The 18,720-nt window shown below is 43.4% G+C and overlaps 1 protein-coding gene across 2 annotated transcripts in view; it reads right to left on the bottom strand.

Annotated features, from left to right (window-relative positions):
* TMEM40 (transmembrane protein 40) overlaps positions 1–11,998 on the bottom strand; it is a 42,889-nt gene extending 30,891 nt beyond the window's left edge. For both annotated transcript variants that reach the window (XM_066350809.1, XM_066350810.1), the window contains exon 1: positions 11,907–11,998. The gene's annotated coding sequence lies outside the window, so the exon portion shown is untranslated. The remainder of the gene's footprint in view (positions 1–11,906) is intronic.
* Positions 11,999–18,720: the final 6,722 nt, after the last annotated feature.

Below are 18,720 nucleotides of genomic sequence, written 5' to 3'. Positions count from 1 at the left end.
TCATCCTGAACTTTAATTCTCCTTTGCCTTGTAACTTATCATAATCACAGTTTCCAGGGATTATTACAATTTGGGGGGTTATTACTCTGCCCACCACAGTCTCTAACCCTTGAGCCTGCCACAGCCTCTAGCCCTACAGATGCTGAACAGCTTCCTTCCCAACCAGAACCCTTCTCTGACTCTACCATTATCCTGGGCCACTAAATTCCAAAGACCGGAAGGCTGCCCTGACTCCTACCTCCCCAGCCAGCCAAAGCCCAAGCTTGTCTCATTTTCCTTCAAAAGAGTTTGGTTTCTCTGCTCCTACTGCCTCCCACCCAAGAGACCCTATAAGGGGAGTGAAAGCTTTGGAGCTAGTCATAACTGTGTTTTTATTCCTGCCCCTGATGCCTGGTTCCTCTTAGCCCCAGTTTCTCAGCTATAAAATGGGGTATCACTATCTACCCTCCAGAGTGTTGTGGGAATTATTGTAAATGATATTGTGCCTGTAACAAGCCTGGAATATTATCACTTAATAAGAGTTTCCCCTCTCCTTTTCTATGCCAATGTTTCTCAAATTTGGCTTATGACCAAATTTCCCCAAGAGAACTGTTGACAGTGCTAATTCCTCTTCTCTGGAGGTTGTCACTCAGGGGATCTGGTGTTAGAAGCAAGGTTAAGATTAGGGTGTGGCTCAGGGAAATAGCTGTTGTTAACAAGGGCACCACATGCTAGGTAGAGTGTGATCCACTCCGACCACCAGAACGTCTCCCCTGAGAGATACATTAGTCTAACAATGTGCTTGCTTGCCTCTGGCCGCCCTCTCCACACACAGTGCTGGATTGCCCTGAGCTTTAGTTTCCTTATAAATAGAAGTTGGAATGCACTCGACAGAGTTCTTCTAACTCTGACATTCTAGGGAACTAATGCTCCTCTCTAGTTAAAGCCTTCAAGATTCAGCCATTTACCCTGGCCAGGTAGCTCAGGTGGTTAGAGCACATCATGATATGCCAAAGTTGTGGGTTCAAGCAGGGCACATACAAGAATCAACCAATGAATACATACATAGGGATAACAACAGGTCAAAGTTCCTCTCTCTCTCCCCCTCTTCCTCTCTCTTTAAATAAATTTTTTTTAAGTTAAAAAAAATGATTTATCTATTCAATCAGCAAAGAACTTTGGGATCCAGGGTTGATGTGACCTGCAAGAGGGTCCAGAACAGTATATACCTACAGTATCTTGTGGGGAACAGTAGGCCCTTGACATGATCCAAGACAAAAAGGGACTTCGTGTTCAAATAACTTTGGGCAACACTGTTTTTCATAGCTTCCCTCTTGGAGCTCTATGTGCGTCATGTATTAAAGGTTCTGAAAAGGCCTGTGGGAGACAACATTCTTTCACTATTTATTCTAATGCTTCCCAATACTATGCAAGAGCACAGTCCTTTTCCCCAGAATGTAATACAATGTCTTTTGGCACAGCTTTAAGAAATGCCATCTACTTCAATCTCTGATGTGCCTGGGGTCAACCTCTTCATCCAAAAATCCAGGCTTGAGCACTCTCACTGCTTCCTTCAGACAGTGCCAAGCTCTGGGTTTAGAGTTCTTCTATCCCTTGCTCAGGACAGTTAGGGAGGAGAATGAATCAGGAACAGAGTCTGAGACAACAGGGACACAGAACAGAAATGGTCTTTTCATCAGTTCTGGGATTCCAAGATGTGGGTGGTAAGTTCTCCCTTAATCTTAGGGCAAGGGCTGGGTAAGGGCTGAAGGAGGAAACTGAATCAGCTTTATGAGACTGAGGGCCTTGTCCTGCCACTAACCCATCCTAGACCCATGGGCACCTGAGGCCATCCTGCCAAGACTGGGAGACATAGCAGATCTACCTAATACATAGAAACAAACACGGGGAGGCAGCGAAAAGGAGGAAACTAAGAAACATATCTCAAATGAAAGAACAGAACAAAACTCTAGGGAAAAAGAACTACACAAAACGGAGACAAAGCTGTCTGCTGGAAGAGTTTCAAATACTGATTATAAGGGTGCTTAATGAACTTGGGAGAAAAATAAATGAACTCAGTAAGAACTTCCACAAAGAGATAGAAACCATAAAAAAGAACCAGTCAGAAATGAAACTACAATAACTGAAATGAAGAATACACTAAAGGAAATCAAGAACAGATTAGATAAAGCTAAGAATTAAATCAGTGATTTAAAATACAAGGTAGTTGAAAACACCCAACTGGAATGGCAAAAAGAAAAAGGGATTTTAAAAAAGGAGGATAGTTTAAGGGACCTCTGGGACTACATTAAGCATAACAACATTCATATCATAGGGGTATCAGAAGGAGAAGACAGAAAGCAAGGGATTGTAAACCTATTTGAAGAAATAATGGCTGAAAACTTCCCTGTCCTGGTGAAGGAAATAGACATATAAGTCCATGAAGCACAGAGAGTTCCAAACAACATGAACCCAAAGAGGTCTACACCAAGACATCATAACAAATGTTAAAGGTTAAAGTCAAACAGAGAATTATAAAAGTAGCATGAGAAAAGCAGTTAGTTATGTACAAGGGAGCTCCCATAAGACTCTCAACAGAAACTTTGCAGGCTAGAGGAAATTGGCAAAAAATATTCAAAGTGATGAAAAGCAAAGATCCACAACTAAGATTACTCAGCAAGACTATCTTTTGGAATCAAAGGGCAAACAAAGAGCCTCCCAGGCAAGAAAAAGCTGAAGGTGTTTGTTCATCACCACCAAACTAATATTACATGAAATGTCAAAGGGACTTCTTCAGGGTGATGACAAAGAAAAAAAGACAAAATATATGAATATAATGGCAATAACGACATACCTATCAATAATCACTTTAAATGTAAATGGAATAGATGCTTTAATCCAAAGATATTGGGTGGCTGAATGAGGAAGAAAACAAGATCCATATATTTACAGACTGACTATGAGTAACCCACTTTAGGTCGAAAGACACACAGACTAAAAGTAAAAAGATGGACAAATTGGAAGTTACAAAATAGTCATGGGGATATAAAGTACAGCATAGGGAATATAGTCAATAACATTATAATAACTATGTATAGAGACAGGTAGGTACTGAAACTATCAGGTGAACACTTTATAAAGTATATGATTATCTAACTAGTATGCTGCACACCTGAAAGTAATATAAAATAAAATAATATTGAAAAGTAAACTATAATTAAAATAATAAATAAAGGGATAAAAATATTTAATGAAAATAGAAATGAAAAGAAAAGCTGGGGTAGCAATATTTGTATTGAACAAAATAGACTTTAAAACAAAGGTCATAGCAAGAGAGACAAAAAAGGACATTTTATATGTAACAGTCAAGATATAGAAGCAACGTAAGTGTCCACCAATACATGATTAGATAAAGAAGATATAGTAATATATAAGATGAAATATTACTCAGCCATAAAAAGAATGAAATCTTACCATTTGTAACAACATGGATGGATCTAGTTCTAGAGGATATTATGCTAGGTAAAATAAGTCAGACAGAGAAAGACAAATACCCTGTGATTTCACTTACATGTGGAATCTCAAAAACAAAATAAACAAACAAAACAGGGAAAAAAGCCTCATAGATACAGAGAACAAACTGATTGCTTCCAGATGAAAAAGAGATCAAAGGAATGGGTGAAAAAGGAAAAGGAATTAAGAAGTACACATTGACACCTGACCAGGTGGTGGCACAGTGGATAGAGCGTCTGGGACTCAGAGGACCCAGGTTTGAAACCCCAAGGTCGCCAGCTTAAGTGCTGGGTCACTGGCTTGAGCGTGGGATCATAGACATGACCCCATGGTCTCTGGCTAGAGCCCAATTGAGCCCAAGGTCTCTGGTTTGAGCAAGGGGTCACTCTGCTGTAGTCCCCAGTCAAGGCACATAGGAGAAAGCAATCAATGAACAACTAAGGTGCCGCAACAAAGAACTGATGCTTCTTATCTCTCTTCATTCCTGTCTGTCTGTTCCTATCTGTCCTTCTCTCTCTCTCTCTCTCTCTCTCTCTCTCTCACACACACACACACACATACACACACACACACACGCACACGCACACACAAGTACAAATTGGCACTTACAAAATAGTCACAGGATGTAAAGTACAGATTAGGGAACCTAGTCCATAATATTGTAATAACTGTATGGTGTCAGAGGAGTACTAGACTTATCAGAGGGGTCACTTTGTAAGTTATATGAATGCCTAATCACTATACTGTATACCTGAAACATAATATTGAATATCAACTATATTGAAAAATAAAAAACAAAAACAAGGTGCAACTTAAAAAATTAAATTTAAAAAATAGTTATGAAGTGCTGAATTTAAGAGCTTAGAAAAACAATGTTAGGCTGGCAAAGTTTCTTTAGTATCTCCCCCTTCCTTTGTTGCACTTTCTTGCACTTGTTCTCAACCCTTCTTCTCCTTCTGCGCCCTCCCACTTCCTGCTCCAGATTGACCTTTCTCCCCCTCTCTCCACCAGCTACCAGGTTTGGCAGTCTCTCTCTTTCTCCAAGCTAGAATTCTACAGAGTTGCAGCCAGGAGAGCAAAACTAAGCCCCAGAAAGGAAGAGAGACTTGCCCAGGACCACACAGAGTGCAGTCTGGATATGAACTCAGATCTGAGGCTGAAGTACAAGCATGAAGGAGAGAAGGAAGATGCCATAGTTTCCACCGCCTCAACCATTTTGTCCCAAGTTTGTCCAGGCAGTTTATTAATAAGAAAACAACCCACACTGTCCAGTTAGCTGACCACAAGCTAGATAGACCTATAATGAATCTTGTGGCCACAGAGCACCCAGGATGAAACCAGGGCCTCAGGTTGCCCCTGAGGAGTAGAGGGTGGTACCTTGGCTAAAACAAAAACGTGCAAAGGGACGAAATCAAACTTGTGCAGAAAGAGGATGGGTGGGCCCAAGTTGTTTACATAGACAGACCTAGAATTTTTTATTTTATTTTTTACAGAGACAGAGAGTCAGAGAGAGGGACAGATAGGGACAGACAGGATGGGAGAGAGATGAGAAGCATCAATTCTTCATTGCAGCTCCTTAGTTGTTCAGTGATTGCTTTCTCATATGTGCCTTGACTGGGGGGCTACAGCAGAGTGAGTGACCCCTTGCTCAAGCCAGCGACCTTGACCTCAAGCCAGCAACCTTGAGCGTCAAGCCAGCGATGATGAGGTCATGTGTATGATCCCATGCTCAAGCCAGCAACCCCTCGCTCAAGCTGGTGAGCCTCCGCTCAAGCTGGATGAGCCCGCGCTCAAGCTGGCGACCTCAGGGTTTCAAACCTGGGTCCTCCGCGTCCCAGTCTGACATTCTATCCACTGCTCCACTGCCTGGTCAGGCAAAACTTAAGATTGTTAAAAGACAGTCTGAAAGGTAAGTAAATGCTAGCACAAATATCTAACTTAGTGTTTAGCACATAGTAGATACACAATGTTTCTTGTTTATTTGCTTGTTTTTTTTTAAACAGAGACAGGAAGGGAGAGAGACGAGAAGAATAAACTCATAGTTGTGGCATTTTAATTGTTCATTGATTGTTTCTTATATGTGTCTTGACGGTGATGGGGGGTGGCTCCAGCCAAGAGAGTGACCCTTTGCTCAAGCCAACAACCTTAGGCTCAAGCCAGCAACCATGACCATTGACATGATCCCATGGTCAAGCCAGTGAGCCCATGCTTAAGCTGGTGAGCCTGCCTTCAAGCTGGATGAACCTGTGCTTAAGCCAGCAACCTCGGGGTTTTGAACCTGAGATCTCAGCATCCCAGGTTGATGTTCTATACACTGTGCCATCATTGGTCAGGTCACAATCAATGTTTGTTAAAGTGCAGTATAAGCCAACAAGATGCTAAAGGTACAAAGCAATGCTAATACAGCCATAGGTCATATTAATAGAAGCACAGAGTCTACAATAAATAAGATGACCCATATCCCTCTATCCCCCATTCTGGTCCTGCATAGAGTAGGATCTGGACAAAGAGAGAGGATCTAGAGGATGTTGGAGATACAGTGACCACACCCAAGAGAAGTGGCTGGTGGAGCAGGGTGCTCAGCCTAGGGATGAGCACTGCATGGACAGACCTGGTCATTATCCCCAAGTCTCTGCAGGACTTCTTCAGGACAGAGGGATAGGTGGGGCTGTGAGCCCAGAGACATGGCTCAGGACATTAGGGAGTCACTAGGACAGGTGCAGCTCTCACTATTCAAAAGAATATTCTTTAAATGACATCTATTCTGGGGTAGCCATGAGCACCCTACTATGAGAGGTGGCAAGCTGAGGAATGGTTGAGGATGGCTTAGATGCCCTTAGCTCAGAACTCTCAAATAATAATATCTCTCAAACAATAATTTCCAAAATGCAGGAGAAAAATATTAGTTCACCTATTTCTACTTAACTTTTTTTTTTTTTTTTGTATTTTTCCGAAGCTGGAAACGGGGAGGCAGTCAGACAGACTCCCGCATGTGCCCGACCGGGATCCACCCGGCATGCCCACCAGGGGGTGATGCTCCGTCCATCTTGGGGCACTGCTCTGCCGCAACCAGAGCCATTCTAGCGCCTGAGGCAGAGGCCACAGAGCCATCCTCAGCGCCCGGGGAAACTGCTCCAATGGAGCCTTGGCTGTGGGAGGGGAAGAGAGAGGTAGAGAGAAAGGAGACGGGGAGGGGTGGAGAAGCAGATGGGCGCTTCTCCTGTGTGCCCTGGCCAGGAATCGAACCCGGGACTCCTGCACGCCAGGGCCTCTACTTAACTTTTAACTAAAAATAGTTAATAGTACATAGTTCAACTGTGATGTGTACCTTCAGCCATATGTCAGACACCAAATGTCATGTCCCCAGAGGCCAGTGGGGAGCTCAACAATACAGACAGGTCTGCTGTGGCCACACTTTCCATTTTCTACATTCATCCTGTTTCGACATATTGTGGTGTACTGGTGGTGGGACGGGTGGATTTGAGGATCAAACAATACAGCTTTGACTGAATCAGCCCCCACAGAGTGGACAAGTGGCTTTGAAGTTTCTGCAAAGAAACTTCTAATGGAGATAACTCTAATCTAGAAAGTACTAGCAAGCAGCAGGAAATGTGGGAGACAGAGGCACCCAGCTCCTAGTCCAAGTTCTTCATCAACCACATTATGAGGCTGAAAACAACAATGAGTGGGATCTCTCACACACAGTTGTTTACAGAAATAATAATAAGAAAATCATTTTTTAAATATATTGTTTAAATTTTTTTATTTATTGATTTCAGGGAGGGAGAGAGAGAGATAGGAACATGGAGCCCCTCTTATATGTGCCCTGACTGGGAATCAAACTGGCAACCTCTGTGCTTCCGGATGATGCTCTAATGAATCAAGCTATTCAGCAAGGGCCTAAGAGAACTATTTAAAAAGTGAACTTCCACCTGACCTGTGGTGGCACAGTGGATAAAGCATCAACCTGGAAATGCTGAGGTCGCCAGTTCAAAACCCTGGGCTTGCCTGGTCAAGGCACATATGGGAGTTGATGCTTCCAGCTCTTCCCTCCTTCTCTCTCTTTGTCTCTCTCTTCTCTCTCTCTCTGTCTCTTTCTCTCCCTCTCTCTCTCATCTTTAAAAATGAATAAATAAATAAATAAAATTTAAAAATAAATAAATAAAAAATAAAAAGTGAATTTCCTCCACTATCATCAGTGAGAAAATTCACTCTGAGTGTATGTTGGGACTTGAGACATTAGCTAATGGTCCACAGTACTTGTATATAATTTCTAAATTTATAAATATGTATATGTGGGAAGTGCCTAAAGCAGTTTTCCGGAGAAGAGTGAGCAATCAAAAAGTGACGACTATGGGCCCTGGCTGGTTGGCTCAGTGGTAGAGCATCGGCCTGGCGTGCGGAAGTCCCGGGTTCAATTCCCGGCCAGGGCACACAGGAGAGGCGCCCATCTGCTTCTCCACCCCTCCCCCTCTCCTTCCTCTCTGTCTCTCTCTTCCCCTCCCGCAGCTGAGGCTCCATTGGAGCAAAGATGGCCCGGGCGCTGGGGATGGCTCCTTGGCCTCTGCCCCAGGCGCTAGAGTGGCTCTGGTCGCAACAGAGCGATGCCCCGGAGGGGCAGAGCATCACCCCCTGGTGGGCAGAGCGTCGCCCCCTGGTGGGCGTGCCAGGTGGATCCCGGTCGGGCGCATGTGGGAGTCTGTCTGACTGTCTCTCCCCGTTTCCGGCTTCAGAAAAATACAGAAAAATAAAAATAAATAAATTAATTAATTAAATTAAATTTAAAAAAAAAGTGACGACTATGGCTCCAGACCCTTAGACCCAGCTGGACACTAGGGGATACTATTCCCTCTTTGGATTCTAATTAGATTTATATCAGATTTAGGGACCAGGAAAAACTAGGTGGGAGTGTGCCACCCAAAAGACTTTTTAAAAAAAGATTTTATTTAGCCTGACCTGTGGTGGCGCAGTGGATAAAGCGTCGACCTGGAAATGCTGAGGTCGCCGGTTCGAAACCCTGGGCTTGCCTGGTCAAGGCACATATGGGAGTTGATGCTTCCAGCTCCTCCCCCCTTCTCTCTCTCTCTCTCTCCCCTCTCCTCTCTAAAATGAATAATAATTTAAAAAGTACATAAAAAAAGATTTTATTTATTGATTTTAGAGAGAGGGGAGAGAGAGCAATAGAGAAGGGGGGAGAAGCAGGAAACATCAACTCACATATGTGCCTAGATTAGGCAAGCCCGGGATTTTAAACTGGTGACCTCAGCCTTCCAGGTTGACACTTTATCAACTGTGTCACCACATGTCAGGCCAATAAAATTTTTTGAGTTCTCCCTCCCCTACCACAATGTTTGAAAATAAATGGGAAGAAACCAAAAAGTCTTAAAAAGTTTTCCCCTAGTTCTGACTCCCCAGTGTGGGTGCCTATTTAAAGAGAGCCAATTCAATCTCCTCTTTCTCATCCTCCCATTTAAGTTTCTCTGTCTTTCTGGCTCCTCTTTCTCTTCTCTCTCTCTCATTCGCACACACATGCATGCAATTGGCAACAACAAAAACCAGAAATAAGGTATTCAATGCACATAAATAGCTGCTGGATCTTGAATGTCAGACTGACCTGGATTCAGTTCCCATCTTTACCCATCACTGACTGTGAAGACCCCAAGAGAGTCACACCCACTCTCAGAGCCTCAGAGTCCTCTGGGAAAATGGCCAAGACTACAACTCAACAATAAAAAGACAAATAACCCAACTTTAAATGAGGCAAAGGATTGGAATAGACATTTCTCTGAATAAAAGATACAAATAGTCAATAACACATTGAAAGATGCTTATCATCATTAGTCACTAGGGGAATGCAAATCAAAACCAGTGAGATACCACTTCACACCTATTAGGATGGCTTAGATAATAAATACAAGTGTTGGTGATAATGCAAAAAATTAGAGCCTTCATACATAGTTGATGGGATTGTAAAATAGTACAGCCTCTTTGGAAAACAATGTGACAGCTCCTCAAAATGTTAAACATAGATTTATCAAATAACCAAGAAATTCCACTTCTAGGTATGTACCCAAGAGAATTGAAAACATATGTTCACAGCCTGACCAGGTGGTGGTGCAGTGGATAGAACATCATACTGGGACTCAAAGGACCCAGGTTAGAAACCCTGAGGTCACCAGCTTAATTAAGCATGGGCTCATCTGGCTTGAGTGCAAACTCACCAGCTTGAGTGCAGGGTCGCTGGCTTGAGTGTGGGATCATAGACAAGACCCCATGGTCGCTGGCTTGAAGTCCAAGATCGCTGGCTTGAGCAAGGGGTCACTCGCTCTGCTGTAGCCCCCCCCCCATCAAGGCACATATGAGAAAGCAATCAATGAACAACTAAGGTGCTGCAACGAAGAATTAATGCTTCTTATTTCTCTCCCTTCCTGTCTGTCTGTCCCTATCTGTCCCTCTCTCTGTCTCTGTCTCTGTCAAAAACAAACAAACAAACAAACAAATGTTCACACAAAGACTTGTACATAATGTACTCAGAAGCATTATTCATAATAGCCAAAAGGTGAAAACAACCAAAATGTCCATCAACTGATGAATTGATAAACAAAATGTGATATAATCATAGAATACAATATTATTCAGCCATAAAGAGGAAGAAGTGCTGACACATGTTACAACATAAATCTTGAAAACATTATGCTCAGCCAGTCAGAAAGGATCATCTATTGCATGAGTGCATGTATATAAAATGTCTAGAATAAGCAAATCCATAGAGACAGAGAGCAGATTAGTGTTTACTAGAAGGAAGAGGAAATGAGGAGTACCTGCCAAAGGGTATGGGGTGATTTTGGGGGTGATAAAAATGTTGTAAGTTAGCTTGACCTGTGGTGGCGCAGTGGATATAACGTTGACCTGGAAATGCTAAGGTCGCCGGTTCAATACCCTGGGCTTGCCTGGTCAAAGCACATATGGGAGTTGATGCTTCCAGCTCCTCCCCCCTATCTCTTTCTCCTCTTTCTGTCTCTCTCTCTCTCTCCCTCTCTCTCCTCTCTAAAATGAATAAATAAAAAAATTACAACCTTACCCGTTTAAAAAAAAAAATGTTATAAGTTAGATAGTAGTGATGGTTGCACGATTTTGTGAATATACTAAAAACCATGGAATTATACACAATTGGCATGTGAATATCTTAATAAAGTTGTTATTCTTTTTTATTTAGAAATTAAATTTAATAGAGTGACATTGATCAATAAGAGTACATAGGTTTCAGGTGAACATCTCTATAGCATTTTTGTTTTTATTTTTTAAAAAAGGACTTCACACATAGGATTGTTACGATAGTAAAATAGGGCCTCTGTCAGGGCCGTAACCAGCATGGGCTCTGGGGGTGTAGCCAGTGTGGTGGCTTTTCAAGGATGGCAAGGCACAGATACCTAGGTTTTAGACAGCTACACTAGCCCAAATTCTAGGAATTTCAGAGCCAGAAGGGAGTCTCATTATTCACCAATCTGCTTAGTTTGAACCCTAAATAGGTCATGCCACACTTTGCTCAATACAGCTCTCCCTAATACATACTCCTGACTCAATTTTTCTTGCAGCTAAACAAAACAATAAAATAATAGGCACAAGACTATATACAATCTGTTTTGTCTCCTTCAAAAGGAAAATAGATTGGCTTGAGGCCCAAAGGCCCCCTCTGAGGAGAGGGGCTGGGATGCTCTGAGCCTAAGTAGCTCCCTGGATTTGGGAGGACAGCACAGGGGCAGGACGGAGGGTGGTGCTGGGAGTGGGTGGGGCTCCCCTCTAGGCATGCCACCTGGGTGAGCCTCTGACAGGCAGCAGAGCACCCTTCCCCAAGGCCTAGCTCTCTCGCTTAAGCATTTTTGACCCAAAGGTGCCTTTGAGCCTGAACAGGGGAGACAACTGGCTTCATCCTTCCACATCTAACAAGCCTGGCCCAGAGCCTAGGGTGGCTTCTAAGGGTGGCTGCCTACGCTTGCTGGTCAAAGCACAGAGGCTGGGAGGTTTGAGGGGACACACCTCACCCTCCAAAGGTGTTTGGTCCCACAGGGCAGAGTGAGAGAAGCCTTCAGATATCTAGGTCAGACTCTTCATTTTACAAACAGGGAAACTGAGGCTCAGAGAGGTCAAGAGGTTTTCTGAAGGTTCCACAGCAAGTCAGTGACAGAACCGAGAGTTGGCCACCTCCTACACCTAGCTGAAGCCTCAAAACAACCAAGGGGGTGAATATTTGTCATCCTCCCCTGATTTTTCCAGAGGTGGAGACTAGGTGCTCACCCAGCTGGGAAGACACAGAACTGGAATTCAAATCTAGGTCCCCCAGGAACCACAAAACATCAGACCTATGGAAGAGCCAGTTAAAGTTTAACCCCTCACCCTGCCCCACGTCCCATTACCTGTGGTCTCGAGGCCTGTCAGGTACAATTCGAGCTGTGTGTGAACTGTGATGATGCCAGGCAAGGCAGGGGAAGAGGATTGCAGGCGAGTCTCTGCCACACCCCCATGACAGAGAAGGGGCGGGACATGACGTGTACCTAGGCCCCACTTCCTCACCAGAGTGGCATTCCTTCCTGCCAGTGCTATCAGCCCCAGGCCTTCCTGTCTGACTTGACTATTCCCTATGACACCCCAGGAGCTGCAGATGAGGCAACCACACCCCCAGACCCGCCCCTGGGTCATGGCCATGCCCTCTGTCGCCCCGGGAGAAGTGATATGGGGGACAGTTACCCTTGGCTGTGCTAAGCTCTGGGTGAGGAGGGAGAGGAGTGTCTCCCAAGTTCCCCCTCCAACTGAATTGGTGAAGCTGACTCAGGGCCCAGCCATGTGGGCCAACCGGATGCTCCTGGGAAGGGTGAGGTTGGCAGACAGCAGAGGGGGTGGGGGTGGGGGTGGGGTCCAAGGGGCTGGGGACTCCTGTGAGCAGACTGGCAGTGCCCTCTTCTGGTGAAGAAATTGGGCAAAGGCTAGGTCCACTGCCTGTGCAAAAGGCAAAATGCAAGTCCCAAAGGGTGGAGAGTGACCTCTCACAGCTAAGGCCAGGAGTTATCCCAGATCAGCCTACATTTGCCTCTTGCTCACTTATCAAACACGCCGAAAGCAAGACAGGAAGCAAATCCTATACTGCCCCAGGGAGCACCCAGGCCAGAGGGAGACAGGACATGACAGGCTCCATGAGGGCAAGGCCCCATGAGCTGTGAGTTCCCAGGAGGACTTCCTGGAAGAGGAGTCATCCAGATTCTAAGCTCAGGCCAAAATCTTGGAGTCATCCTTTCCTGTTTGCTCTTTCATACTCTGTATCTGACCTGTCTGAAAAGTCCTGTTGGCCTGACCTTCAATATGTCCCGACTTTGGCCCCTTTTCTCTATGGCAACCACCCTAGTTCAGACAATACAATTGCTAGTCTCTCTGCTTCTTCCCTCAGCCCACTATCTGTTTTCATCACAGCAACTAAAAGGATACAGTTAAAACCCATCTCACCTCATGTACGTCCTCTGCTCAGCACCCTCCTCACTCAGGATAAAGCTCAAGTTCTTACATAGCCCGCACAATCTATCACCCCCATCTTGCTCTCTCTGACCTTGATTCCTATGACTTCCTCTCTCACTCTGCCCCAACCACACTGTAAAGTGCCCCATACACTCCAGTTAGTCTCCTTACTCAGGGCCTTTGCACTAGCTGTTCCCTCTACCTAGAATGCTTTTCCCCAGATAGCTACCTGGCTCCTTTTCTCACTTCTTCAGGTCTCTACTCAAATGTTATCTTCTCCAAGAGGCCTTCCCTGGCCACCCCAAATAAAGTAGTAACTGCCAGCATCACCTTTCCCTCTCATCTTGCCTTATTGCTCACCATCGGACATACTATATATATTTTTTGTTATGTGTATTTATTTGTTTTCTCCAAGATCCAGGACAGTGTCTGACACATAGCAGGTACTCAAGAAATTTTGTTGAATGAATAAGTGACCTGAAAGGGTAGCCCAAATATATCCTAAAGGCATTTAGGCAGAGGGAACCATGTGCGCAACCATAAATACTTAAAAGGTCAGAGGCTCTGCTGTGTTGAGAATCTGAGAATAACTCAGCACAGTGGGAGAGTAGGGGCCTTGGGAGTTGAGGCAAAGGGGAAGAGAAAGTGAGGGAGGCAAAGCCTCAGAAGCCAGATCAGGGAGGCTGGAAGTTATCTTGACAGTGATAGGGAGCCAGACAAAAGGGACACAGTCAAATTTATATTTTAGACAACAGTTTGGCTTCCATATAGTAGACTGGTGCAGAAGTTGTGAGAGGTAGACATCCAGTGAGCACAAGTCATGGAAGGAGAGATAAGGACAGAGTCAGGGTCACTGCACTGTCCAAAACGGTAGCCACCAGCCACACGTAGTTATGGAGCCTTTGAAACGTGGCTGGTCAGAATTGAGATGAGCTGTAAGTTTAAAATACACACTGAGTTTCCAAGATGTGGTATGAAAATCAAATATATTCAATAGCTCATTAATAATCTTTGTATTGATTATCTATTAAAAATATAATATTTTGGATATATTGGGCTAAATAAAATATATCATTAAAATTAGTTGTGGGAGTCTGACCTGTGGTGGCGCAGTGGATAAAGCGTCAACCTGGAATGCTGAGGTCGCCGGTTCAAAACCCTGGGCTTGCCTGGTCAAGGCACATATGGGAGTTGATGCTTCTAGCTCCTCCCCCCTTCTCTCTCTCTCTGTCTCTCTTCTCTAAAATGAATAAATAAATAAAAATAAAAAAATTAGCTGTGCCTTCTTTTTGCTATTTTTAATGTAACTACTGGAAAATTAATTTTTTTTTCATAGGTACATAGAACTCACAGTGTATTTCTATTGGACAGCACTGATTTAGAGGGTAGAATAGACAAGGCTTGGTAGTCAATGGACTGTGGGGGTTTGGGAGACCATTGTTCTAATTGCAAGTCTCCACTCTCTTCCAATTGCTCCTTTGTGCTGACAACATGGTGTAGAGGCAGAAAGAAAGGGCTATGGGGGAAAACTAATAGAATTAGTTTTCAGCTCAACATAAGCACACACAAAAAATTCATATGTTCATAGTAAGAACTATTTAGAAATAGGTTGATAGAATAGGCAATGAGACCTCTGTCTTGGAGATATGTAAGAAGAAACCTGAAGACCATCATTAACCAGGAGAAAGGAAGTTGAACTAATTAGTTATTCTCAAAATGTGGTCCCTGAAGCACCAGCATCAGCAGCACCTTCTAGAAATACAAATTCTCAGGCCCTATCTCAGTCTTGCCGAATCACAAACTTTGAAGGTGAAACCTATAGCCTAAATAATACTTCCTACTATATGAAGATGTCAATGACTAGCACATAGTAAGTGCTCCAAAAATATCAGCTACTACTTTCTGTTGGCCTTCTAGTCCCAGTTTAAGATGCTTAAGGTACTTAGCAAATGCAGAGTTTACCTCCTGCAGCACCCGGTTGTATGTGAACTTGGCAAAGGATGAAGGCATAATTCAAGACTTTTCCAATCTCTGCCACAGGCAGATCTCCAGGGTATGACAAAGCTGCCAGAAGCATAAGCGAGGCCCTAGCTCAGCTTCATCCCAAAATGAACTCACTGCTGTGTGTGTGTGCGTGCATGTGTTCACACGTGTGTGGGGTATGGGTGATTCATAAGACAACTTCCCACTGTCTTGTGGGCACAGCTGATAGCCCTGGGGAGCCAGCTCAGCAGCTGAGCATGGCATCCGGCTTCCCTGCATTCCAGAATTGCCAGTCTGGTGCCCATCTGGCTCAGCAAGCACATGTGCTTTGGGGAAAACAGACAGCTTGACCTCAGTTCCCACATCAATAAGAATGGGAAGAAGGTAGCAGCCCCTATCTATAGTGATATTATTTGTATAAAGTGTTCAGATCAGTGCCTGGTCAGTCAGGCCTCACAAGCTTGTCATTCTTGTGATGAGGACATGGGGTCCCCCAGGCCGATGGGAACTCCTCAATGACTTTTTAGGTCTGAGAATTATGCCCTGCAGGTGTAAGGGGGAAAGAATATGCACCTACAAAGAGCGCTCATTTCCTGACAAAGACCTCCTAAAATCCTTGTAATTTACTTAGTTCTTTCTGGGTGACGCAAACCTCTTTTGTTCTAATGAAGTAACTCTTGGTGGGATCTTGGATAGCTCTAGGATGGGAACTGGTCACAAAAAGACCAAGCCATGATTAGAAACTTGGAACTTTTAGCCTCTAGGCATGGGAGAGAGGCTGGAGATTGAGTTGACATTTATTCACGCCTATGTGATGAAGCTTCCATAAAAATCCCTAAGCTGTGGGGTTCAGAGAGCTTCTAGGTTAGTGAACACATCCATGTGCCAGAAGGCGGTGCACTGCAACTCCATGGGAACAAAAACTCCTGTACTTGGGGCCCTTCCAGACCTCAGCCTATGCACCTCTTCATGTGGTTGTTCATCTATATCAGGGGTCCCCAAACTACAGCCCCGCAGGCCACATGCGGCCCCCTGAGGCCATTTATCTGGCCCCCACCACACTTCCGGAAGGGGCACCTCTTTCATTGGTGGTCAGTGAGCAAAAGCGCAGCGTCATTCACGTACACTACTACTTCCGGTGACGCGAGACGCACGCCTCACGTCTCTGGAAGCAAGTCACATCACTTGTTACGGCTAGCAGTGACAAATATGTAACCGGACATTGACCATCTCAATAGCCAAAAACAGGCCCATAGTTCCCATTGAAATACTGGTCAGTTTGTTGATTTAAATTTACTTGTCCTTTATTTTAAATTTTGTATTTGTTCCCATTTTGTTTGTTTTTTTACTTTAAAATAAGATATGTGCAGTGTGCATAGTGATTTGTTCATAGTTTTTTTTATAGTCCGGCCCTCCAACGGTCTGAGGGACAATGAACTGGCCCCCTGTGTAAAAAGTTTGGGGACCCCTGATCTATATATCCTTTATATCTGTGTAACAAACCAAACCAATAAACATAAGTAAACATTTTCCGAAGTTCTGTGAGCTTTTCTAGCTAATTATTGAAACTGAGGAGGAGAATATGGGAACCCTTAATTAATTGCAGGTCTGTCAGAAGTATGGGAGGCCCAGACTTGCAATTGGCATCCGAAGTGGATGAAGTGTCACGGAAATACACCCTTAACCTTTGGTGCCTGTGCTAACTATGGGTAGTTAATGTCAGAATTGTTTGGTGTGAGGAAAAAAACCACATATTTTATTTCACACTTAGAATACTAAGATTGAACATATAAGTACATGTATTGTAGATAGTGAGAGCAAGATTTATCCCTGTTAAAGAAAGAAATTACAAATAAGGAAGGTGGGGAAGGGGGAAAGCTACAATGAACCCTGTGGTATTGGATTGAAATCAAAAGTATCAGTATGAACTTCCTTGTGGGTTTTATTATAGATACAGCATCTTAGTCCATTAGGGTTGCTGTAACAAAATACCATAGACTGAACAGTTTATAAACAATGGAAATTTATTTCTCACGGTACTGAGGGCTAGGAAATCCAAGATGAAGGCGCTTGTAGATCTAATGTATGGTGAGAGCCTGTTTCCTGGTTCAGGGACAGACAAATTTTCACTGTGTCTTCAAATAGCAGAAGGGGTAAGGGATCTCTCTGGGGTCTCTTTTTTGGGGGAGTCTCTTGTTTAAGGGCATTAATCCCATTTGTAAGGGCTCTACTCATATGACATAATTATCTCCTAAAAGCCCACATTTCCTAATACTATCACCTTGGGGGTTAGGATTTTAACATATGATTTGGGTGACACAAACATTCAGACCACAGCATATAGATATGAATGTATGTATGTGAAGATATAGATATATATGGTCTGTGTGTATATATGTATATCTCACACCTCTGTCTTTTGAAAGGTCTTAGAAGAAATAACATTCCAGTAGCAATGAACAAACCCAACACCTGGATCTTGGTTTATATAAATGTATATATTTATTTATTTATTTATTTGAGAGAGAGAGAGAGAGAGAGAGAGAGAGAAGGAGGAAGAGAGAAACATTAATTTGTTGTTCCACTTATTTTTGCATTCATTGATTATTCCTGTTTGTGCTCAGACTGGAGATCAAACAACAACCTTGGTGTATCAGAATGATGATGCTCTATTAACTGAGCTACCTAGCCCCAGATCTTGGTTTCTTTTTTCTTTTATTTATTTATTTATTTTTTAGTGAGAAAAAGAGAGAGGGACAGACAGGGACAGAGAGAGATGAAAAACATCAACTTTATTGTTGTGGCACCTTAGTTATTCATTGATTGCTTTCTCATACGTGCCTTGACCAGGGGGCTCCAGCCAAGCCAGTGACCCCTTGCTCAAGCCAATGACCTTGGGGTTTTGAACCTGGCTCCTCAGCGTCCCAAGTTAATACTCTAACCACTATGCCACGACCTGGTCAGGCCAGATCTTGGTTTCTAAGCACCATTCTTCAGTAAAAGAAACCAGCACCACTTCTAAAATAGATGGTTATAGGGTTGGGATAGGGAGGATAGAAGATGAGCCTTGAACATCTTTTGGTGCCAGGGAAAAAGAAAGTGCTTAGAAAAATATGGAGGCATGTCAGAAGAACACAAGAACAAACCTGAAAAGGTCCCAACGGCCAAACCTAGGACAATCTGAGCAAATACATAACAATAGTATTAGATTATAACCCATCGCATAAAATGAATACACATGAGGCCATGGATATAAATAAATAGTTGGAAAAAACAAATGAGGGAAAAGAGATAGCTCTTCCTTACAGAAGAATGTAAATTAATAAATGTAAAAGGAAAGAGGGAAATAGAAAAACACCACTTGGCAGGAATGATCATAACAGAAAGATCCATTAATGAATGCTAAAATTAGTGGGTGCAAGTTTGAAGAGAAACAGAACATTTGCATAGCCTCAAAGGATCTCCCTCAAGATATTTATTAAGTATAATGGATAACATTTCATAAATTTAATTTTAAATAAATAAAATACAATTTAAATGCAAATTAACAAAATTATAAGTGTTTCTGTGTTCCTCCTTTGGTACACTGTGTCCAGCTAGACATAATTTCCCAGACTCCTGTGCAGTTAGAGTTAGCCATTTGTCTTAAGTCTGGCCAATGGCATGGGACTAGAAGCAATGTCTGGGACTTAAGACACTGGGTATGAGTTCTTTCACACTCTTTCCCCTTCTGCTGGCTGG

The sequence above is a fragment of the Saccopteryx leptura genome, chromosome 10 (assembly GCF_036850995.1).
Source record: "Saccopteryx leptura isolate mSacLep1 chromosome 10, mSacLep1_pri_phased_curated, whole genome shotgun sequence".
In the NCBI taxonomy this organism is placed as follows: Eukaryota; Metazoa; Chordata; class Mammalia; order Chiroptera; family Emballonuridae; genus Saccopteryx; species Saccopteryx leptura.
This window is presented reverse-complemented; position numbering and strand designations above follow the sequence as displayed.